This window comes from Equus caballus, chromosome 1 (assembly GCF_041296265.1).
Source record: "Equus caballus isolate H_3958 breed thoroughbred chromosome 1, TB-T2T, whole genome shotgun sequence".
Taxonomy (NCBI): domain Eukaryota; kingdom Metazoa; phylum Chordata; class Mammalia; order Perissodactyla; family Equidae; genus Equus; species Equus caballus.
In genome coordinates, this window is record NC_091684.1 from 62503387 (window position 1) to 62528551 (window position 25165).

A 25165-nucleotide genomic window follows, 5' to 3' on the forward strand; every position below is an offset into this window, starting at 1 on the left:
GAACATCACATATATAACATTAAGTGGAAGAAGCCAGGCATAAAAGAGTACATGCTTATAATTAATTCCATTTATGTCAAGTTCAGAAACAGGAAAAATTAATCTATGCCTTTGATCTATGAATAGGGATTATCCCTGAGTGATTAGTGACTAGAAGGGGTAAAAGGGATTTTCTGGGATGCTGGTGATGTTCTGTTTCTTCATTTAGGTTTTGGCTACATAAGACTGTTTGTCTTTTATGATTTCTGTATATATGTTATACTTCTACAAAAAAAGGAAAAATTATTAATCCTTGATTTAGGAAACTAATGATAACCACTCTTATTATATGACAAGTTGAGGGGATCAAATGCAATAATATTTATTACAGTGCTTGGGAAGAAAAAACCTGAGGAATATGTAGATATAGGAATAAGGAGAGAAAATAGAATATCTAACCTGGGTTGGATTTTTTTTTTAATTGTTATAAAATATACACAACAGAAAATTTACCACTTTATGATATACATATATATATTTTTTAGAGAGAAGGTGTGTGGTTCTGTGTGTGACAGGGGATGTGCTGGTTAGTGGGAAGTGGGAAGGAAAGACAGGTTTCCTGAGTCCCTGATTATCTTCTGTCATGGCCTGTCTTGTTGTGACAAGCGTTTGCTGTGCTTGCTCAGCTCAGATCTCATGATCAAACGGGGAAATGTCACTGCCCCCTGAAATCAGCCCCCTCATTATATAGGGGTGATCCTCTAGCCCCTTGAAGCCAGGTTGGACCAGGTGACGAGTGACCATGAATTCCAGAAGTGCCATTGAATCCAGGTCCCACTCTGCTCCCCCTACTCCCATGGCACACACATTCAACCTTGCCTGTGACTATCTCCGACCTCAAAGCTTCTCTCTTCGTCAGTAGCCATGAGAAAGACCAGGACTACAAATTCAGCAAGGGCTTTAAATGGCAGTCCCATGACAGCAGTAATAGCATTAATTTTGTTCTCCAGAGTGATGACATATCCTAGGCTCCCTGGGGCAGTTGGTTCTTTATTTGGCTCCAAAGCCAACACCAGCACCATCTGGAGAGGGAAGGAACACAGTTCTTAAATACCTACACTGCAGCAGAGGCCAAGGATCACAGAAGAATCTATCCCTGACAATACCACTGAGGAGAATTAATTGAGTGCCTACTGTGTGCTTGGCATGACACTCCCAGCAAGACACCTGAGCCTCTCAGAGCCCAGCAGAGGGCTCAGAGGGCTTGGGACTCAGCCAAGTGCAGGTTCCCTGAGCTAGAACTTTTCAAAGGGAAGAGAAATCAGGATAAATGATACTGGGTGACTCCTTCTCCCTTTTCTTGGAAGCCCAACCAACCCCAGATTTTATTCTACTAAAATCAGGTTGAAATAAACGCCACACATGTGTATGTAAAGAAAGGTCTGGAAGGACAATGTGATATTTTTGAGTGGTGGATTGAGGCTGATATTTCTCTTTTCCTTGTACTTTTTAAAGCAGCATATGTAATACTTAAGCGCACAGCCTTTGGAGACAAGCGCTTGGGTTCAAATCTCAGCTTTGCTGGGTACTAACTATGTAACTTTGGGCGAGTTACTTCACCTGTATGAACTTTAATTTTATCTGTAAATAGGGATGATAATAAACCATCTTTGTAGGGATATTGTGAAGTTTGAATAAAATGATGCACATTAAGTGCTTTAATACAGTGTCTTATGCAAAGAAAACCTTCTATAAATGGAAGCTGCTATTGTTACATTTCTATATTTGATTTTTTCAAAAAGCACATATTTTTAAAATAAAAGCAATAAAGCTTTTCTTTTCTTTCTTTCTTTCTTTTTTTTTACGAAGAAAAAGGACAGCCCTGAATGGGAAGAGAGTTTGTAAGAGGAGCGTTAGGAAGGTGTGGCAAAAGGAGGGGTTGGCTCAGCCATGGAAGGGAGGTGGTGGTGGAGTGGACTGAGACCTTTTTTTGGTCTCCAGCTGAGTAACCATCTCTTTCTACTCTGGGATACTGCCTCCCACACCCTCAGCTCAGACACAAGAGCAATTGCCCCACTTACCTCTTCCCTGGCAACATCCCTGATTCTCAGAGAATTCTGGGGCACACTAGCCACTGGAGGGCTTCTTGCCATGATCTGGGTACAAAGTGACCTGACTAGCCCAGCACAAGGCTCATATCATTTCCTCTCCTGTCCTGACATGCTGTGTCTGTGAGCACTGCTCTAAAAGCCTCTAAAGGTTGGCCCCTGGAAGACCCTCCTCTTTAGTGTGTGGTTGCTAGAGATGCATTTTACTTTTAATAAGATGTTCACTGCCATGACATCATCAAGATAACTCTAGAAAAGGGACGCAGTCATTAGGGGTGGCAGTTTGCCTCCCCTTTGCTGGGGTTGTTCCTTTTCCTTTAAATGGATGCTGGCTCTAGCTCTTCACGCCTGGCCTGGTGCTCAGCGCATACCATGAGTTTTGCCTTTTGTCACACTGAGAATGCCTCCTGAAACCACAGCTGGGGCACACATTCTCCCATATTTGGGAGTAAGACGGAGACTCAGCTGCATGTGGGTTTCTGTTTAAAATTCCAAAGCCAGCGGGGCGTATATTATCCATTTCCTCAAATCCAACATGCTGTAAAGCATGAGTCAGAGTTGGATAAGCTTCTTCCCAGGGGAAGTTGTGTCAGTTGGTTAGTGAATGTAATTAAACAAGGATAATGTTCACTGGCATTAGATACAGATTAATGCCAAGGAAAACAAAATCTCCATCTTGAGTTTAATATTCCTGCCAAGATATGACAACTTCCCCAAGTCTCCCTGATTGGAGAAGGCAATCTAACCTTATTGCAATTTCAGGGGCATAAGAAGACCCCTTGATCAACACTCACCTATCATGTAAATGAATAAAGCAGCTATTAGGACCTTTGAGGGGGAACATGTAGATTCTGATTATTTTTGAAGTATTTGTGTGAATGGGGTTACATACTAGTAAATATCAATGAGGGTTATTTTATCTAATTTAATCCCTCATCACCCATGACCAGGTGGTTGAGATGAGAGCAGATTCTGAGGGAATGGAAAAAGGGACAGATAAGATTTGACAAGCATTGGGGAAGATGTCAGGCTTACTGTGCTTTGCACACCAACTGATCTTTTGGGAGGTTGCTCCAAGAAGCCAGGAAGCAACACTAAGGCCCCGGGCTCCAGAAAGGGTGAGGGGGTGAGGCTACCAGGAGGGAAGTTAGGAAATGAGAGGTGGGTCTAGAGGGTATGGGAAACCCATGGTTTCCATTGCACACTTTAGCCTAGACAAGCCCTTTCCAATCATGGAAATTATACAATAGAAAGTCAATTCTGGAAAGGTCCTTGGAGGTCTCTTAGTCTAATCCTTCTTCAGAGAAGAGCAAACTGAGGTCCATTCAGAAAGTTAAGTAATTTGCCCAAGTTCATCTAGCTATTTAGTGGCAGAATTGAGGCTTATCTTAAGTCTCCTCTTTTCACCTTTCTATCAAGCTGCTCCTGGGCAGTTTCCAGGAATGACAAAAGCTTACACTCAGGCTGACCCCACTGGCCCATCCTGCAAATATCTACTTGGTCCTGCCTTTTAAAATATAACTTCTGCTCAGGGTGTTAGAAGCAATGCTAAACCATATCTGAGAAAGTACATTCTCCTGCCACTCAGGTCCCTCTCGGCTTCGACAGCATAAACAACTCCAAAATGTATATTTTCTAAACTCTAATAAAAAGTGTGCTAAATTTCATATAACTGAAATTGAAAGCTTATTGTTAACTAGAACAACTTCTGGGGTTAAAGAAAAAGAGATTTGTGAATTTTCTTTTAACTGTCTGATGAAGCATGCCTGCCCCCCGACACTTGAGCAAAGTATTTAGAAATATACTTAATCTTTTTTGGCATTTCTCTGTGTTTTAGTATTTTCAAGTGTCCCTTCTGATGTAGGTCAAAGCATTTTGTTTTTCTTAAATGTGAGATTGTATTCTTTCTGCCCAAATAGGATGGAGAAGACTTTTCCAAATAAGGAAGTTTTGCTGGAGTGTGTGTGGCCCAGGCAGCACGGCAGTTGCTGGAGTCCTAACTTAGTCCAGAGCGCTAGCTGCGCTAAGCTGAGGCATTTGGGGACTCGTTAGCACTCCTGCACTGCTGAACCATTGGTGGTCGGAGGTGCTGCCAGTAAGTAGTTGTAGCAACCAGGGACATGAAAAAAATTTGTAGAGAAGGCAAAGCTTGGCTTTGGCACACCCTTACTCTCCACATTCCCTCCTTCCCAGAGCCCGAGGCCCAGTAGTGTCTGCTCTCTGCTCAGAATAGAAGGAGGATGCGCTGACTCTGTGGAATCAGATAAATTTGAGTTAAAATCTCAGCTCTCCACATAGAATCTGTGTGACCTTTGGTAAGTCACTTAACTTTTTGAGCCTTTTTCCTTTCTTTTAAAGTAAAAATAACAGTGTGTATCACACTTTTGGAGTTGTGGAGTTGTTATAAGGAAGAAATGATCTAATAAATGTAATGTATGTAGTATGTTCTAAATCACCCTTCTTAGGCTCTAAAATTATTCCTTTTCCACTTTTTTTGTACCTCCTCTACTATCAGAACACCTTAGTTTGAGCAGACTATACTCAACCAGTAGTTAGGTGGAAAGTGTTATTATTAAAGTAATTTGTGCTAAGGTGTGAGTGACTACAATAAAAATGTATTAACCCATATGAGCTTCTGACTTCTGTAACCAGGGGTATTGTTGTAAGTGAGATGAAGAATTACCTTATCAAAATGGGGACATGTTTACTTTTGCTATGCCCCTTAATTTATACCACTATGCCTTGCTCCACCTGCCCCTAACGCCTACTCAGTCTCTTAGGGTGAGAAGAGGCAAGTGCTCCATAAAAGTCCATAGAATCCTAGAAACTTGATAAGTAGGATTCTTTTTCTTCTTTCTAAACAGAAGAATGTTAATCATTTTATTTAGAAAACTGTTGAAAAGTACATACTCTTTTAGATTGCTAAAGTTCAGATCATAATGTAATAAGAATCTTTGACAGAAGTTTTTTACCTGAACAGCAAAGGTCTGTTCCCAAGGCCATACCCTGATACAATTAACCCCAGACAAAGTAGATCTTAAGATAGTCTTTATGTAAAATGGTGTAGTCACTTTGGAAAACAATCTGGCAGTTTCTCAAAAAGTTAAACATAGAGTTACCATATGATCCAGGAATTCCACTCCTAGGTGGAATACCCAAGAGAAATGAAAATATGTTCAAACGAAAAGTTGCACTTGAATGTTCATAGTAGCATTATTCACAATAGCTAAGAAGTAGAAACAACCCAAATGTCCATCACCTGATGAATGGATAAACAAAAAGTGGTACATCCATACAATGGAATATTATTCAGCCATAAAAGGGAATAAAGGATTGATACATGACACAATATGGATGAAACTTGAAAATATGCTAAATGAAGGGAGGCTGACACAAAAGGTCACATATTATATGATGCCATTTATATGAAATTTCCAGAGTAGGCAAATTTATAGAGACAGAAAATAGATTAGTGGCCGCCTAGGGCTGGGGAATAAAGAGGAATGTTGTTAATAGGCATGGGGTTTCTATTTGGGGTGATGAAAATGATCTAAAATTGTGGTGATGGTTGTGCAACTCTGTGAATACACTAAAAACCATTGAATTGTATACTTTAAGTGGGTGAATTGCATAGTATATAAACTATATCTCAATAGATATGTTATCCACACACACAAAAGATAGCCCTGAGCACAGTACTTGTTACCTTGTATCTACTTACAGCTTGGTTGGTTAAAAGGCTACAGGTCTCCTGAGGTCTGCAAAATGGCCCTGGTATCCCATTTGGAGATCCTAGTGAGTGGCCACTTACTGAGTCCAAGTATGGGTGAGAGGAACCAGGGTGAGGCCCTCATAAGCTCCTCATTCTGTACTCCTGTTCTTCTGACCAGAAACATGAATAAAGCAGTAGAAACAGGCCATAAAATGACTTCTAAAGCACATGTTAACAGTTAATTCTAGTATTGCTGCTGCTTTCTCTTAAAAATCTAATTTCTCTTTCAGCCTTATAGATAGAACACCTTATTAGAGGGGTATTATTATTTAAGATTGGAGTCACTAGAGAAATCATATAATTACTAATTCCGCAAGCCATGAATTAAAATGGAATGCTCAAACCAGTTATAGGGGGACAAGACGGGACCTTTGGCAAGATGCGAGATTATTAGCAAGAGTTCTTTTGCACTAAAACTAAAGCCTCAGGGGTCAAAAAGAAATTTAGTTAGAATTGCTTTGTTTCAAAGATCCAAATGATCAATGGAATGAGAAAAGTAACTCTTTATACTAGGAAATTTGATATTGTTAGCATTTATTTTAGATCAATTTTGGTAAAAAATGGCACCACAGCTTTATGAATTTTTTTACCCAGGAAATTCTACCTCCTTGATGTATAAAATGGAAAAGAATAACTGACGCACAACTCAGACCATAAGTCCGCAGCCTCCATTTCCTCAGTTAATCCAAAACACAGACACCAAGAAAGCAGGGTCAAATCTCTATTTTTCAGCTTAAAGCATGATTTGATAATGTAAAAACGTATTTAAATTAGTAAACATGCAATGTTAAGATTGACTTCACACACTTAAAAGTTGTTTTTAAAATTTCAAAAGCAATGTGTGTTCATTATAAAAATGTAAAAATGCAACAGTATATAAATTGTTAATAATAATTGCTAACAATTAATACATTTTTACAATGTCCCCAGCACTAGGTTTAGGGGTATCTGATTTAATCCTCACAACGCTATGAGGTAGTTATTATATATTTTCCTCCATTTTTCAGACAAGGAAAAAACTGAAGCTCAGAGAGGCTAAGTAACTTGTCTAAGGTCACACATCTTGTAAGTGGTAGAGTCAGGATTTTAAACCATATAGTTACACTTCGAGTCTAAGCTGTTAATTTCCTTTATACTAAGATCCCATCAACTTCTCTAATCCTCTTCCCCCAAATTAACTACTATTTACAGTTTACTATATAGTAGAAAGGTGAAGTTTAATAACTAGAAAATAACCATTAGTTTTCTCATAAAAGTATCACTAGATCCAGGTATATTATGAAATATACAAAATTAACCAAATATAAAAATGTAATTAAATATAATTAATTAATTGTATAAAATTAATCAAATATATGAAATTAATATATTATAAAATATTCATGGACCCAGATATCAACCCAAGAGAAAGGAAAACACATATCCAGGACCAACCCTGGTGGCCTGGTGGTTAAGTTTGGCACACTTTGCTTTGGCGGCCTGGGTTTGGCTCCTCAGCATGGACCTACACCACTCTTCTGTCAGTGGCCATACTGTCGTGGTGGCTCACATACAAAAAAGAGGAAGATTGGTAGCATATCTTAGCTCAGGGTGAATCTTCCACAGCAAAAAAAAAGAAAACACACGTCCACACAAAAATGTATACATGAATGTTCATGGCAGCATTATTCATAATAGCCAAAAAGTAGAAAAAATGCAAATGAACTGCCAACTGATAAAATGTGGTATACCCACACAATGGGATATTTGTCAGCAACAAAAAGGAATGAAGTACTGATACATACTACGACATGGATGAACCTTGAAAACATCATGCTAATTGAAAGAAGTCAGTCACAAAGGACCACAAATTGTGTGATTCCATTTATACGAATTGTCCAGGATAGGTAAATCTATAGAGACAGAAAGCAGACTGGTGGTGCCTAGGACTGGGAGTGGTGGTGGGTTGGGGGGTGACTAAAAATGGGAAGCAGATTTCTTTTTGGGGTGATGAAAATATTCTAAAATTGATTGTGGTGGTGGTTACACAACTCTGTAAACTTACTAGAAACCATTGAACTGGATACTTTAAATGTATAAATTTTATAGTATTTAAATTCTATCTCAGTAAAGCTGCTAAAACTTCAATTCATGACAGTGAAAGGACATTATGATGAAAATTCATTTGGTTATTTCAACTTGTCCTTGATATCTAAAGAATTAATAAAAATACAATCAGGAAGGCGTTCATAAATCAAGATAGTTTGCTGCTCGGATACAACAAAGTTATAATGAGAAAATAAACTAGGTTTTTAAAAACCACAACAAGCACAAATTACATACCTATCAGATAGAGGGAAAAAGAGAGAACTTATACAAGAATGTATGGTATGTCTCTTTAAAAAGAAAAGCTTTAACTTATTTGCTTTGGTTCATTTTTGGCTTTTAAAGATTACTTTTTTTTTTTTTGAGGAAGATTATCCCTGAGCTAACTACTGCCAATTCTCCTCTTTTTGCTGAGGAAGGCTGGCCCTGAGCTAACATTGTGGCCATCTTCCTCTACTTTATATGTGGGACGCCTACCACAGCATGGTGTGCCAAGCGGTGCCATGTCCTCACCCGGGATCTGAACCAGCCAACCCTGGGCTGCTGAAGTGGAATGTGTGCATTTAACTGCTGTGCCACGGGGCCGGCCCCTAAAGGTTACTTTTTAAATATGATTTTAAAATATAGCATATTTCTGGCAAGGAGACAGGAAAATTAGCTGTGGTGGCGTGGTAGCTAATCTTCAAAGATAGCCCCAATATACCTCCTGTTATCCATGCTTTTGTACAATCTCCTCCCACAGAGAACCTAGATTGGCCCTATGACTCATCTTTTAATAAAATTACCAATAAATTTAATTAGATTTAAAATATCGTACAAAATTTTGAAACTGGATGATGGGTACATGAAAGCTCATATACTTTTTGTATGTTTGAACATTTCTCTACTTTTTGTTTCATTTTAACCCATGGAATACAATGAAAGTGATACTGGACCAGTTCTAGACTTAAGCTTAAGAAGTCTTGGCAATTTTTTGCTTTTGCACTTTTGAAGAGTCCTGAACTGCCATATAAGAAGTCTGGCTACTCTGCTGGAGAGATCACCTGGAGAAGTGACTTAGGCCATGCAGAAATGGAGAGACCCTGAGATTACATGGAGGAAGAGGCCCCGTCACCCTAGCAGCTTGTCTGAGCCCCGCCTTCCAACCGTCCTCACTAAGGCAGCAGGCATGTGAACGTGCCATCTTGGATGTTCCAGCCTAGTGGAACCCCCAAATGACTGAAGCCCCATCTGACATCACATTGGAGCAGAACTGCCCAGCTGAGGCCAATCAATCCACAGTATCATGACAGATAACACAATGAAGTCACTGAATTTTGGAGTGGTTTATTACGCAGCCATAAATAACTGAAAGGAATATTTTTGTTTTGTTTTCCCTAAATCTCCTAATCCCACAGGTGTTTGTGGGCTTTGCTGTTCTTAGAGCTCTTCAGGGAAGAAACTGACACAGTTTTTCATTTTTAAAACTTTTTATTTGGAATTAATTTTAAATTGACAAAAACAGATCTTCCCTGTATCCTTCACCTCGATCCTCCACTTATTATTTCTGAATCATTTGAGAATAAGTTGTAGACATGATGCCTCATTACTCTTTAATATTTCGGTTTGTATTTCTTGAGTGCAAGGATAAAATACAGTAATCAAAACCAGGAAATTAGCATTGATCCAACAATATCATCTAATCTAGGGACCTAATTCAGATCTCACCTATTGTCTCAATAATGTCCCTTACAAGTCCAAGATCCAATCTAGGATCAAGTGTTGCATTCATTTGTCCTGTCTCTTTAGTAGTCTTCAACCTGGAACCATTTCTGTATCTTTCATGACCTTGATAGTTTTGAAAAGCCCAAGCCAATTGCCTTGAGAATGTTCCTTAGTTATGGAGGTTTGTCTGATGATTATAACTATGCATTTTGGCAGGAATATCACATAAGTGGTGCTATACTAGTCTCCAGGCATCATATGAGGAGGCACGTGATATCAATTTGTTCCATTAATGGTGTTGCTGACTTTTATGACCAAGTTAAGATGGTATCTGCCAGGTTCTCCATTGTAAAGTAATTAATAATTATTTTGTGGCAAGAATTTTTGAGATCATGTGAATATCTTGTTTCTCGCCAATTTTAGCATCCATTAATGATCTAACTTGAATAAATTATTATTCTGATAATTACCAAATGGAGATTTTCTAATCCTATCATTCCATCTAGATTTATTAGATAGGATAGAATTTTCCTTTCTCCCTAATTAATTAATTAATTAATACCAGTATGGACTCAGGATTTCTTTCTTTTTTTTTTGAGGAAGATTAGCTCTGAACTAACATCTGCCACCAATTCTCCTCTTTTTGCTGAGGCAGACTGGCCCTGAGCTAACATCCGGGCCCATCTTCGTCTATTTTATATGTGGGACGCCTACCACAGCATGGCTTGCCAAGCAGTGCCATGTCCGCACCTGGGATCTGAACCGGTAAACCCTGGGCTGCCAAAGCGGAACGTGTGCTCTTAACCACTGCACCACTGGGCTGGCCTGGGATTTCTCTTTTACTCATAAGGTTACAATCTGTTATTATTATTGTTTATTTTGATACTCAAATTGTCCCAGACTTGGCCAGTGGGTGCCCCTTCAAGCTGGTTACTGTGTCTTATAGATATGTTCCCATCATTCTTTGAGCACTTCTTTGCTTTCCACTTTCTGGTGTCATAAAATGTTACAAACACATCTTGTATTTTCCCTGCTCCAGTCGTGGAGCAACCATTTCGTCAAGGGGTCCTGGTTCTTTTTAGTGGATAGTGGTATCTAGAAACCAAGATCTAAGCGTGCTCATTGTTATTGGAATGCCGTTGCTTCTAGACCCTCTCAGTGAACAGAAGTAGAACATACACACAGAGCTGTATTTATCTGTCTATCTATCTAATCAGACTGTGATACTGACATTTCCAATTCCTATGCAACACTCCAGGGTATATTCTAGACTTCCCAGTTTCCACGGTTGTAACTCCTTTTTGTGACAGTGAGAAATCTGTATTTACTTGCTTAACCCCAGGCATGCCAACCTCCACCCCTTACTGGATACCACTGGAAACCTTGGCCCCAGTAAAGTGGAAGAGGAAGAGAAAAGCTTTTTTTTTTCTTTTTTCAATATGTCAGAAATTTAAGCAATACATAACAAACACTTACGTATATTCACCTATTTTGACCAAGCAGTTCACAGACATTTTCTTAAGTAAGAAAAGGACAAGCAAGTTTGCTTAAAGCTTCATATACTATCGTTAATAAAGATTTTAGCAAATTAGATTTTCAGTGGCATCTCTGAAAGCAGCGGAAAGATGTGAGATTGTGAGCTAGGAGGAGCTGGGTTTAATTTCTGTCTCTAAGACTTAGTGGAACAACCTTGGGTAAATTTCCTAATTTCTCTGAAATGTAGTTTCCTCTTCTGTAAAATGAAAATGAATCAAAGACAGGTATTTTTAGGATTAAATGAGAATGTAGGTACAATGGATTGTCTCTATAGAGACTGGATCCTGAGATTTTTGAAGCAGAATAAAAACTTAAAAGTTACAAGCAGCAATGGATATTAGCTCAGGGCTAATCTTCCCCAGCAAAAAAAAAAAAGGTACAAGCAGATCCTTCCTGTCAAAAAGTGAAGATTTGGATACACATTGAGAGTCAACTGCCCTGTGTTCTGGAAAAGCCTCCGTTTTGTTTTTAAATCATGCAAATGTGTACAAAGTATCCATCCATTGGTCTTGAGAGAAAAATTGAATACAGTAAACAAACTCAAATATAGTGGTTTTTGATCAAGAAATTATGTATTTGATAGTGTAAATTGGGTGTATCTTTTAGCAACCCTGAAGGCGAACTTGTTCTTTCCTCTATGAATTTAGGCTGCCCTATACCTGTAAACTATTGCTCATTTTTGGAGAGTTGTGTAACTTTTTTCCAGTTTTTTTTTTATGAAGGAACCCTGAAGACTGTAGAAGGGACCACAGGGGTGAACTTCACCTCATGTTGGAAGAGAGACTACACAGTGACAGCTCTTGGCTATTGCTGCCCTTCACATGGTAGTTTTTAAGACTGAATAATCCAGAATGTATTGATGTTGGATGTTTGTCTGGGGTCCTCTGAGAAGCAGAATCAAGATTAACTGTATAAGAAATTTATTAGGGAAAATGCCTGTGAGAGAAAACAGGGAGGGAACCAAGAAAGCTGGAAAAGTCATTGTCCACGCTGTGGATGAAAAGGTAAAGAGAGTCACCACAAAGGGAGGAGAATACAGCAGGTGCCCATGAGTACCAGAGGCCCTAGAAGAAGATACAGAGATAGAAGATGCCTGCCATTGTACCTGACCACACCCTAATCCCTTTTGTTCTGTCTCTTATGAGGCTGGACTGCACGTCCTATCCTTGGATTCTGTGAAATATTCTTTTATCTATGCAGCACATAGCTTTTTTGTTTAAGTGCATTTGATTCCTAAGTAAGACTGTCACATGTGGGAGAGGGTAGCTAAGGAGAGAGCAACACACCCTTCCCAGATAACAGCCTGCGGATAACCTCAGAGGGAACCAGGTGGGAAACAGAGGTGTCCCCTGCAGTGGTGATCTCATCAGGGTCCCTGAAAGAGACCACAAGGTGAGATGGCCAGAGCAGCAGAATCTTACAGACCTATTCCTGATCCTTCAATAGACAGCCCCTCCCACCCAGTCACATTGAAGCAGTAACTTCTGGCAATCAAAGGAATGAGTATTGAGTTTTTGTTTTAGTATTAATGAACATGGCTGAAATTTGTAGTCCTAGGCCAGTGAATGCAAACATTTTGGTTACTAGGTAAAATGATTGCTTTACAACAGGCCTACAGTTAATGAAATTATTTCTCACCCACTTTCCAAGATTCTCTGTATTTTATAAGATACCATGCTCCAGAGTCACTTTGTCTGTGAATCCACTCTAATTTCTGGAGCAATCACTCCTGAGCGCATAAAGAGTGATGCAAGTCCCTCTTGCTTAGGAGAATAAATAACGTTTTAGGAATTTTGCTGTTACGTGGCTTACATTCTTTCATTGACTTCCATTAAAATTTACCAGATCAGGGGGTTCTAAAACTGATTATAAGTATCTTTAGATCATGTGGTAAGATAACAATAAAACTTCTTTCTAAAAAGCAAAGTTTGTATAAGTCACACATTGGAAAGAAAACAAGAGCTCTCTTAGAAAATATAATTATCCACAGTACTCCAAACTATAATGTTGTGCTGTTCTCAAAATAATTCCCCAAGTAAATATACTAAACATGTACCTGATGCTGGAGGGTGTGTGTTGAGGGTGATAAGAGAAGGGAAGCAATATTCCTCTGTTTTGGGTGACTTTAAAACCTTTGTCTTCTTCTTAAGCTGGTACAAACCATTTAGTATGCTCTTTCTTCCCTTTCCTCTGGATAGGGACGTAGACAAGACCGGGGAAAAGCAATGTGCAGTAACCAGAGCTCTTCTGACTGCAGGTGGGAGGATCCTGCCTAAACTTAGCAAAAGCCAAAGGGAATTTATTTGTTCCTATATTTGGGTGGTTCAGGGCAGGGTCTGGCTTTAAGCACAACTGGATTCAGGGTCTCAAACAATGGGCCAAGTCTTTTCTTCTTTCCCTATCTTCATGCCCTGCTTTTCTCAGTGGTTTGTCTTCACTTTTTCCTACTCCAGATAGGCCTCTGGGGAAATTGGCTCCCACAACTCCAATTTCACATCTTTCAAGTTTAGTAACTCCAGTAGAGAATTACTGTCTCTCATTACCCACCTATCAATTTCAGGGAAGGATTTTGATTGGCTCTGCTAGGGTTATGTGTCCATTCTTAAATGAGTGATTACTACCAAAGAGGTGGGATACTATGACTGGCCAATTCTAGGTCATATTCACTCCACTTTGGTAATGGTGGGAGGAAGTGGTTAGAGAAAAGAGATAACTGTAATTAAGAGCCCCACCAATTGTATGAAGTAGGAGAGGAATTCTCCAAAGCAAATGGGTTATGTATGTTAACAGAAGAAGGATAAAAGAAACATGAGTGATAATGTTATAGCTCCCAGAAGATAAGAGGCAGAGCTCAATCTAGATTTTTCTATCTTTAGCCTTATCTATGTCTCAGTTTCTTGGGCTAATAACTACAATATGCTGAAGCTGATGAAATATTTTTCTTTAGCCCCAAACCACATGGTAACATCCTATTTTGGTTTTTCTTCCTACAGCATTTGAACTTACTGCTCTCTTGCCGGACTCCTCTGCTCAGTAATATCCATCCAAATTGTTAAGTTGTCTTTCGACTGGCATCTAAAGTTAAGATCCAAAGTCTGTGACAAATGAATTGAGTTTTAATTTTAAAACCCTAATCAAGTTTCTTTGACTTTCCTAAGTAGCAGATGATTCTAACCAAAGGCTACATAGAAAAGAAGAGGAAACAAAGGCAACAATTTGGGATTCTCTTGCTGACTTTATCCTTCTTGACCTGGAGAAAAGAAAAGAGATAGAAAGGAAGAAGAAAGATGGACGATTCATTTGCTCTCTCTCCTTTGGCTCACTTAGCATTGATGAAGGAAAGGAGTGTTCCGTGGGTGGTCCAAGAATTCTGAACAGCCCTGGGCTGTAGGGCAGACAAAGGATAGTAGTGTTTCTCCTTCTGAAACTCTCAGGCAGAAGTGTCTGGTGAAGCTTCCCCATTTTGATTTGGCTTGTTTGGATCTGATGTGGACTCAATAGAGTAGCTATGAAGAACAGAATCTTGGACTGCTGTAGGTTCCAGATTCACCTACGGTTGTGGGGGCATCTTAACCTCTCCAATCTGTCTGTGGGACTCTGTCTTTGTGCTTTGGGTCCGTAACTTAAGAGATGGTCCTTACATAATATCGCAGATAATTTTGAGTTTCATCTCAACTTCAAACATATGCTTTACACTTTTAATTAATACCCTATAACAACAATTATTTGTTTAGCTGAACCACCATTTCTCTTTCCTACCTCCCATTACAGAGGCTGTAAAAGCAAGCTACTTGTTTTCCAGCCTTTCAGTTCAGCTAAAAGACTTAAGGAGAAGTCTCCTGAGAGGCTCTAGGAGAGTTTTTCCCTCACTGATACATGAAAGGGAAAATATTAAGACAAGGCCTCTTTGAGGCAACAGACATTAGGATGAAAAGTCTAAATATCAAGTATGGCAGAGCGAAGATTGAAAAGAGCTGCAATCCTTGAAGACTGACCACCTGAATTAAAGTTACCTACTGCCAATCTCCAACCTTTTTGTTATGTGAGGAAAATAAATCCCTATTTGTTTATACTTACCCACATATTTACCATTTACAGTATTCTTCATTCCTTTGTGTAGATATCATTTTCCTTCTGTCCAAAAGACTTCCTTTAATGTTTTTTGTATGCACGTCTACTAGTGACAAAGTTTTTCGGCTTTCTATGTCTGAAAAAGTCTTCATTTTCCTTTCGTTTTTGAAAGGTGTTTTCACTGGGCATAGAATTCTAGGTTGACGGTATTTTTCTTTCAGAACTTTAAAGATATCACTCTACCAATTTCATTCACTCTACCAACTTTCATTGTGTCCAATGAGGAGTCTGATGTTATTCTTATCTTTGTTCCTCCATATGTAAAGCTTTATTTTTCTTTGGCAGCTCTTAAGGTTTTCTTCTTGTTACTGGTTTTAAGGAATTTGATTATCATGTGCTTTGGTATAGTTTTCATTATGTTACTTGTACTTGGGGTTTGTTGAGCTTCTTGGATCTGTGCCTTTCTGGTTTTCACCAACTTTAGAGAAATCTTGGCTTTTATTTCTGCAGTTTTTTCTGCCCCCTACCCCTCCATTCTCTCTTTCCTTCAGGGCTTCTAAATACACAGGTATTAGGCGGCTGGAAGTGGTCCCAAACCTATTTCTTTACGTGTTCATTTCCTCCCCAAAGCCCCAGTACGTAGTTGTATATTCTAGTTGTAAGTCCTTCTAGTTCTTCTGTGTGAGCCACTGCCATGGCATGGCTACTGACAGACGATTGGTGTGGTTCTGAACCTGTGGAGCTGAACCCAGGACAGTGAAGTGGAGCACGCTGAACCTTAACCACTAGGCCCTCAGAGCTGCCTCTGTTTATTTTGTTTTTAAGCTTATTTCTCTCTGTGTGTCATTTTCGATAGTTTTCAGGTTCACTTCAAGTTCTTCAGTGTCTAATCTGCTGTTAATCCCATCCAGTGTATTTTTCATCTCAGACATTATGCTTTTCATTTCTAGATATTCTATTTGGGTCTCCTTTTTAATCTTCTGTGTTTCTATTTAACATGATTATGTTTTTCTCTACTTTCTTAAGCTTGTGGAATATAGTTATAATAATCACTTTAATAATCATATTTACTAATTCTATCATCTATATAATTTCTTGTTGGCTTTCAATGAATTGATTATTTTCCTCATTATGGGCTATATTTTCCCTGCTTCTTTGCATGGCTGGCAATTTTTGAATTAAATGCCAGACATTGTAAATTTTTTCTTGTTCGCTGCTGGATATTCTTGTTTAAAATTTTTTTTCTGGGGGCTGGCCCAGTGGCACAGCAGTTAAGTTCGCACATTCCACTTCTCGGTGGCCCAGGGCTCACGGGTTTGATCACGGGTGCGAACATGGCATCGCTTGGCAAAAGCCATGCTGTGGTAGGTGTCCCACATATAAAGTAGAGGAAGATGGGCATGGATGTTAGCTCAGGGCCCGTCTTCCTCAGCAAAAAGAGGAGAATTGGCAGCAGATGTTAGCTCAGGGCTAATCTTCCTCAAAAAAAAAAATTTTTTTTCTTGAGCTTTGTTCTAGAATGCAGTTAAGTTTCTTTGAAAAAATTTGATCCTTTCAGGTCTTTCTTTAATTAAATTTGTTAATAACTTAAGGTTGAGTAACCTTTAGTCTAGGGTTAATTTTGTTTTTTTTTAATATATTTTTTAAGATTTTATTTTATTTTTTTTCCTTTTTCTCCCCAAAGCCCCCTGGTACACAGTTGTATATTCTTCATTGTGGGTCCTTCTAGTTGTGGCATGTGGGACGCTGCCTCAGTGTGGTTTGATGAGCAGTGCCATGTCCGTGCCCAGGATTCGAACCAACAAAACAGTGGGCCGCCTGCAGCAGAGCACGTGAACTTAACCACTCAGCCACGGGGCCAGTCCCATATCTAGGGTTAATTTTGGATCACTACTGAGGCAATACCTTTTTGAGTATGCTGCTTCATGTCCATGTATTACAAGATTTTTCCATTCTGGCTGTTAAGAATATGAACTATTCCCAATCCTGTGTGAGCTCTGTGAATTATTCCACCTGTTCCTTTCAGATGGGTCTTTCCCCAGCCTTGGGTAGTTTTCTTACATGTGTATTCTGAAGAGTAGACAGTTGGAGACTCAAAGGTAATCCTCTGCAGATCTCCAGAGCTCTCTTTCTGTGCAGCTGTCTCCTTTCTGGTACTCTTTCCTGTGAATTACAGTCTCCAGAAAAACCTCCTCAAATCGGGTAGACAGTGGACTCTTTGGATCCCTCCTCCCTGGCAGTGACCCAGGGCAATAGTAAAGCTCTCATCACTTGTTTCCATTCTCTCAGGGATCACTGTCATGCACTGCCTATTGTCCAATGTTTGAAAATGATTGTTTCATATATTTTGTCTGTTTTTTTGTTTGTTTGTCTAGTTTTTAGGTAAGAGGGTAAATCTGGTCCCTGTTACTCTGTCTTGGTCAAAATTGGAAGTTAACTTCCTATTTGTTTATGGCAGTCTTAGGATTTCTGCTATTTGGGGCTAAAAGCATTCTTAATGGATACATGCCTCTCTGCAATCATTTAGGTGGCTAATTTACATTCTGACTAAAACGTAATCTTTACTGTTTATAAAACAAAGAGTAAAATCATTTTAAATGGTGATATACTAATTATCTCTTGGATGGCTCTCTCCCCTAAATGGGGACGAAAGCTATTGTCAGGCTATGATTCACAACCTGGGGGGAGGGGGGAAGAGAGAGAGAGGGATAGAGATAAGAGACAGAGAAAGAGAGAGAATTTTCTAATAACATGAGAATTCCCAAGAATTTCTGGCCAATCGTGGGTCACACGCTTATCTCTGAGTGGGAAAAGGAGTGTGATCAGCCTCATCTGAACCATCTTGAATAGGTTCTTTTTAGGAAAGTAGGGTTTTATCCCCAAATAAAAATGGATTGATGCTGGTAAATCAAAATAAGAGATGATTGCTACAATATGGTATGATGGGGCAAGGAACTCATCACCATGGACCAGTGGTTCTCAAAGTGTAGTCTAGGGACCCCTTTGAATCTCTGAGACAACTTCAGGGGGCCCACATTATTTTTCATAAAATATGTTATTTATGTTAACACATGATAGGTTTATTATTGTTAATTTAAAATGAAAAAAATATGTAAAAGTTTTACCAATTTCTTTAAAGCAGTAAATATTGATAAATATAATCACATACACAAAAGATCTTTGGGGTCCTCAATAATTTTTAGGCGGGTATAGAAGTTTTGAGACCAAAAAGTTTGAGAACTGCTGGCATATGCAAACATTAGCTATTCAACAATTTTGCTATGTAGTAGCTTTAGTTGCTAGGGTTAATCTGGGATCTGCAAAAACATTGCTGAAAAATGTTCTCTGTACATAAAATCTAGAAGGACTGAAAGTTCCATTTGATGGATTAAGAAAACCCATGGGAATGAGGCAGATATGGAGAACTCATCTTTTGCACAGCTAAGAAAACAAAGTGTCCTCTTATTATTCTTTTACCATTATAAGTACTTAAAATGTACAAATTAAAGGTTGTTTGGAAATGTTTAAAAGATATAATTGAATTTGCAGTCATTTTCAAAAGAACAGTGGGACAAGCTAATAAGTAAAATATCACAGTAGGCAGTAGCGTGAGAAAGTTAGAAGAAGCAAGAAATATTACATTAAAAAATGACTTCCAAGAAAAATGAGTGTATGTGTCCAATCAAAAGATATATATGAGTGTTCACAGAAGTTTTATTCATATAGCCAGAGTTTGGAAAAAAAATCAAATGTCCACTAACAGTAGAAAGGATAAATTTTGGTATATTCATGAAATGAAACACTATACAACAATAACAAAGAAAGATTACTGCTAGATGTAAGCATATGGATGAATCTCACAGATCTAATAATCAGTAGAAGAAGGTAGGCACAAAAGAGTACATGCTGTAGGATTCCATTTATATAAATTACAAGAACAGGCAAAACTAATCGATGATGATGATCAGATTAGTAGATACGTTAGGGAGAGGGGTGTATTAGCTATCTATTCCTGTGTAACAAATTACCTGAAATCTTAATGGCATAAAACAACAAAAAACTTTTATTATCTCACATAGATTTCTCTGCATCAGGGATTTTGGAATAGCTCATCTGGGTGGTTCTGGTTTGAGATCTTTCATGAGGTTGCAGTCAAGATGTCAACCAGGCTACAGTCACCGGAATGTTATGCTTTAATAACATTTTTCAAAAAAGCATGCAATGGTCTTCTTACCCACGTTGCAGGTCTGGAAACTCTGTCTGGTTATTCATCTCATCTGTGCACCTGGCACAGTCTGGCACGCAGTAGGTGCCCTATATCAATTTAGTCTCTTCTGGTTGCAAAGTGAAGGAAAACCCAAATCAAACAGGCTTAAACCACATGAGGGATTCATTTGCTCAGTGTACTGGTTAATTTTGTGTCAACCAGCCTGGGCCGTGGGGTGCCCGGATAATCTGTCAAACATTCTGGGTGTTTCTGTGAGGGTGTTTTTGGATGAGATCTTTGAAATTGACAGACTGAGTACAGCAGATTGCCCTCGCTAAGGTGAGTGGGACTCAACCAATCAAGTGAAGGCCTGAAGAGAACAAAAAGTGTGACCCTCCCCCAAGTAAGAGAGAACTCTTTCCCGCCTGATTGCCTTCCAACTGGGACATTGGCTTGTTCCCTGCTTTTGGACTAGAGCTGAAACATGGGCTTTTCCTTTGAGCCTGCCAGCCTTTGACAGGAGTTACACCATTGGCTCTCTTGGTTCTCAGGCCTTCAGACTTGGACTAGAACTAAACCATCTCTTTCCTAGGTCTCCAGATTGCCAATTCACTGTGCAGATCTTGGGACTTGCCTTTCTCCATAAAGGGAGTCACTTTTTCTCATCCTGGACGGAATTGGATCAATTGCTCATTCTTGAACTAATCACTATGAGCAGGTGGATAGACTGTATTGATTGGCTCATGCCTCTGAAGGACCACCCTTGGAGCTGTGTTCTTATTCATCAGAAAGGAGCAAGTACCTACAACAGGAAAATGAAAGGTTTCCTAGATCTCATAGCTTAGTTTAATTGGCAGAATTTATCTCTTGTCTATCCTAGCTGCAAGACAACTTGGGTGATTTAGTATATTTAGCTGGGTTCTGATAGGAGGAAGGGAAAATAAATTTTGGGTGGCTAACTAGCAGTGTCTTTTACACTAACAACAAAGAGTGGGATTACCATACTTAGTTCAGACAAAGCATGGTTCATCTCTTAGGTTTTGGCGGGGGGGCTACCTACTCTGAGCATGTTTGCCTCCTCTGGCAGATTATATTTTCCAAATGTTTTCCTTCAATGTGACATGGATACTTCTCCATCAAGGAGTGGGGTCTAGGTTCTTTTCCTGGAATCTGGGTGGGCTATGTATGACTCAGATGGGAAGTGATATTTGTGACTTGCAAGGCTAAGTTAGAAAAGGTGGTATAGCTTCTGCCTAGCTCTTGATCTCTTGGGAGACGTGCCTTTGGAGTTACGAGCCCTGTGGAAGAGATCTGGCTACCCTAAAGCTGGCACACTTGAGAGATCACTGGAGGGACCACATAGAAATAGAAAGAGATGCTTGAAGTGCTCCATCATTTAGGCCCCTGGTTCTTTGAGTCTTCCCAGTCCAGATATCAGACATGTGATTGAAGAAGCTTTAGAGATGACTCCAGCTGTAGCTACCATCTGACTGCAATCTCATGAGAGACTCTGAGCTAGAACGTCCCAGCCAAGCCACTTCCAAATTCCTAAGCCACAGAAAATATGAGGGAGAATAAAGGATTGTCATTCTGGAGTAATTTATATGCAACAAGATAACTAATATATCTTTCTGAAATATTAGATTCTATAAGCTAAGGATGAAGGAGATAATGCCTATTAGGTAGGCAACCAATGGTGTTTGCCCCTCTCATAAGTAATAAATGTATTAAAACAACAATTCAATGCCTATAAAAATAAAAACTGGTCTATTTTTCTTTCTTTTTTTGAGGAAGATTAGCCCTGAGATAACTGCTGCCAATCCTCCTCTTTTTGCTGAGGAAGACTGGCCCTGAGCTAACATCCATGCCCATCTTCCTCTACTTTATACATGGGACACCTACCACAGCATGACTTTTGCCAAGCGGTGCCGTGTCTGCACCTGGGATCTGAACCAAGCAGAACGTGCGAACTTAACCACTGGGCCCTCCAAAACGTGCGAACTTAACCACTGGGCTGGCCCAAAACTCGTCTATTTTTCAAAACATTATTTACAATAATGAAAAATTGGAGACAACCTAAACGTCCAGTAATAGGGAGATGTTTATGATTCTTGCACACTTCAAATGTAGTATGGCTATAAACTGACTATAAAAATCAAGTTTTGAAGAATATTCAATGTCATGGGCATATGTCCTTGATATAATAATGTTAAGGTGAAAATAGCAGGAATGAAAATTGAACACTATGCTTTAAAAGGATAAATTTTATGGTATGTAAATTATCTCAGTAAAAACTTTGTATGAGAAAAGCAATGAACACATAAAAATGTATATGAACAGAAAAAAGGCTGAAAGGAAATATTAAAATGTTATTAGTAGTTATTTCTGGGAGCTGGAATTTAACATAATTTTTAATAGCCTTCTATGTAGCTTTCTCACACAATCTAGAAGGCTAAAGTACAATTTAAAAAAAGTATAAAGCTGAAAATGATTTAAATCCACATTGATGTTTTTTTCTTTTTGCTGAGGAAGATTGTCCCTGAGCCAACATCTGTGCCAATCTTCCCCCACTCTGCATGTGGGATGTTGCCGCAGCATGGCTGATGAGTGGTGTAGGTCCATGGCTGGGATCTGAACCTGTGAACCTTGGCTGTCAAAGCAGAGCGTGCCAAACTCAACCACTCTGCCATGGGGCTGGCCCCTCTATTTTTAATTTTTTGAGGAACTTTCCTAATGGCTGTGCCAATTTATGTTCTCAACAGTGTAGAAGGATTCGCTTTTCTCTATATCCTTGCCAACACCTGTTAATTTGTGACTTTTTGAGAATAGCTATCCTAACAGATGTGAGGTGATATCTCAATATGGTTTTGATTTGCATTTTCTTGATGGTTAGTGATGTTGAGCACCTTTTCATACACCTGTTGGACATTTGTTTGTCTTCTTTGGAAAATGCAATCCCACTTTTGGGTTTATGTCCAAAGGAAATGAAATCTAGATCTTGAAGAGATATCTGAACTCCCCTGTTCATTGCAGCAGCATTCACAGCAGCCAAGATATGGAAACAACCTAAGTTTCCATCAAAGGATAAGGAAAATGTAGTCTGTGTATACAATGGAATGTTATTCAACTTTAAAAAAGAAGGAAATTCTGCCATTTGCGACAACATGGATGAACCTGGAAGACATTATGGTAAGTGAACTAAGGCGGACACAGAAAGATAAATACTGCATGATCTCATTTAGATGTGGAATCTAAAGAAGTTGAACTCATAAAAGCAGAGAGTAGAAGCATGATTGCTAGGGGATGAGGGTGGGAAGAAATGAGGAGACAGTGGTCAAAGGGTACAAACTTCCAGTTATAAGATGAATAAGTTCTGGAGACATAATGTACAGCATGGTGACTATAGTTAACAATAATGTATCATATGCTTGAAATTTTCAAACAGAGTAGATGTTAAGTATTCTTACCATACACAAAAAGATGGTAAGTATATGAGATGATGGGTGTGTTAATTAGCTTGATTGTGGTAATCATTTCATAATGTATATGTATATCAAAACATCACGCTGTACATATATATACATAAATTATATACATATGTATAATTTTTATTTGTTAACTATACCTCAATAAAGCTGGAGTAAAAAAGAAAAAAGAAGAGCCACATTGTTTTCAAAGTGATGGGGGAAGTGGTTGTGGTTTTGGGTGGGGGTGGATGGTGTGGTGTGATGTACATGCAGCGTTTGGGGAAGAGAAGGAAGAACTTCTGATTGAGCCACTGTGTGGTTCTGATGTGAGGCAGTGTGGAGAAAGGGCTGGTGAAGTGGTCTCGATAGAGAGAGTGGGTATATCTGCGGTGAGTAGGGGGAATGCAGTGTGTGTGTGTATGTTGTACGTTCACCCATGTGGGCATGAAGTGCACTAGAGTGTATTGAGAAGGCGTAAGTAAATCCTTAGATATATAATGAATATATAGCAGTCCAAAAACTAATCAGGAGGAGAGCACAGAATCATGGAGTGAAACTGAGCATCCCAACGAAATATAGAAGGCTCAGGTTTTATATCCAGCTCTATCCTTGACTAAAATTTCCACAAACTGTACTCATACCGACATAGTTGCTGCTATGTCTCAATTTCCCAGTCTGTGTAACAAAAGAGAGCTGTACTTCTTGTTTTTGACTTACCTCAGATAATTACTATGGACTTAGAAGAATCTAAAGTTTCCCATGTCATGGGACACTGTGTAAAATAATTGCCACCATCAAAAACTCTTCCCCAATTATTTCTAACTGAGAAATGCTAAATTTTTACATATCTTACAATGTTCTCTATCATTAGTGGCCTTCAAACTAGTTACATGGCAAAGGATAACGCTGAACTACCCATAACCATGAGCAAATGTCACACAGTCCTTAACCTCCGTTGGTTATAATCTTGAGGAAATTTACCTTTTCATCCTTATCTTTGAATTGTGTGAACATTTACTTCAATCTGTCTAATTTAATCATTGTCCTGGAATATGCTCTCACCTCCAGGCCTTGCTCTTTCTGGAATGTCTGCCTAACCAAACATTATTCTTCCTTTGAGGCCAGATTTAGTTCTACTGTCCCATAAACTCTTTCTTACCCTCAGGCCCAAGGTAATCACCTCTTGCTTGGAACTTGACCAAATGATCTTCACCACAGTATTTGTGACTTTGTTTTATGATGGTTCTTAGTCTAGTGCAGGCTATGAATTGAGCTCTCTCTCTGTGGTAACATTTTTTTTAGTGCTTGTTATGTGCTAAGTCCTTTGTATTCAGCAAGATTGAAAACATTATTATCCTCATTTTAGAGGTGAGAAAACCAAAACTTTGTAACTTGCCAAGTGTCAAGTTGGTACTGTGTGGCTAAGTGCCCAGCTATCAATCTGGGGTTCTATTACTGTGTAGGAAGAGCAGAACAGATATTGGGGGACATCTAGCAACCTCTGTCATAAACAGACAGGAGAGAAATGTAAAATGGTCATGTAATAAAAGGACAATTATGTTAAGGGCTATGAGGAGAAAGAATTTATATAAACAGCTCATGCCAGAGCTTTGTAGTGGGAAGTCATAGAGAAAGGACTAGAAGAAGGGGGCTTTGAAGTAGGTGCATCAGCATTCTATTACTATGTAACAAATTACCTTACAACATCTAATTATTATCTCACAATTGCATAGGTCAGAAGTTCTGCTTGGTGTGGCTACGTTCTCTGCTCAGTATCACAAGGCTGAAATCAAGGCGTCGAATGGACTGAGTTCTCATCTGGAGGCTCTGGGGAAAAATCTTTTTCCAAGATTCTTCTTGTTGGTAGAATTCAGTTCCTTGCAGCTGTGGGAATGAGGTCCATATTTCCCTGCTGTTTGTCAGCCAGGGGCCACTCTCAGCTCCTAGAGGCTGCCCACATTCTTTGACATGTGGCCTCCTGCATCTTTAATCTAGTAACAGCTTGTCAAATATTTGTCGTGCTTCTAATTTTTAACTTCCTTTTCTATGACCAGCTAGAGAAAACTCTTTGATTTAAAGGGGCTAATGTAATTAGGTCAGGCCTGCCTGGATAATCACTCTATCTTAAGGTCAGCTGTGAAATATAAGTCATCTAATCACAGAAGTAAATCCATTATACTCACAGTCCAGGGGATTATACCAGGGGTAGGAAATCTAGAGGGTCATCTTAGAATTT

The 25165-nt window shown here is 39.1% G+C and overlaps 1 long non-coding RNA gene across 1 annotated transcript; it reads left to right on the forward strand.

Annotated features, from left to right (window-relative positions):
- The first annotated feature begins 4082 nt into the window (after nt 1-4082).
- On the forward strand, nt 4083-15260 carry LOC106782031 (uncharacterized). The gene is made up of 3 exons (XR_011423311.1): nt 4083-4182; nt 4281-4402; nt 8869-15260. It is a non-coding gene; the product is annotated as an uncharacterized lncRNA (long non-coding RNA).
- Nucleotides 15261-25165: the final 9905 nt, after the last annotated feature.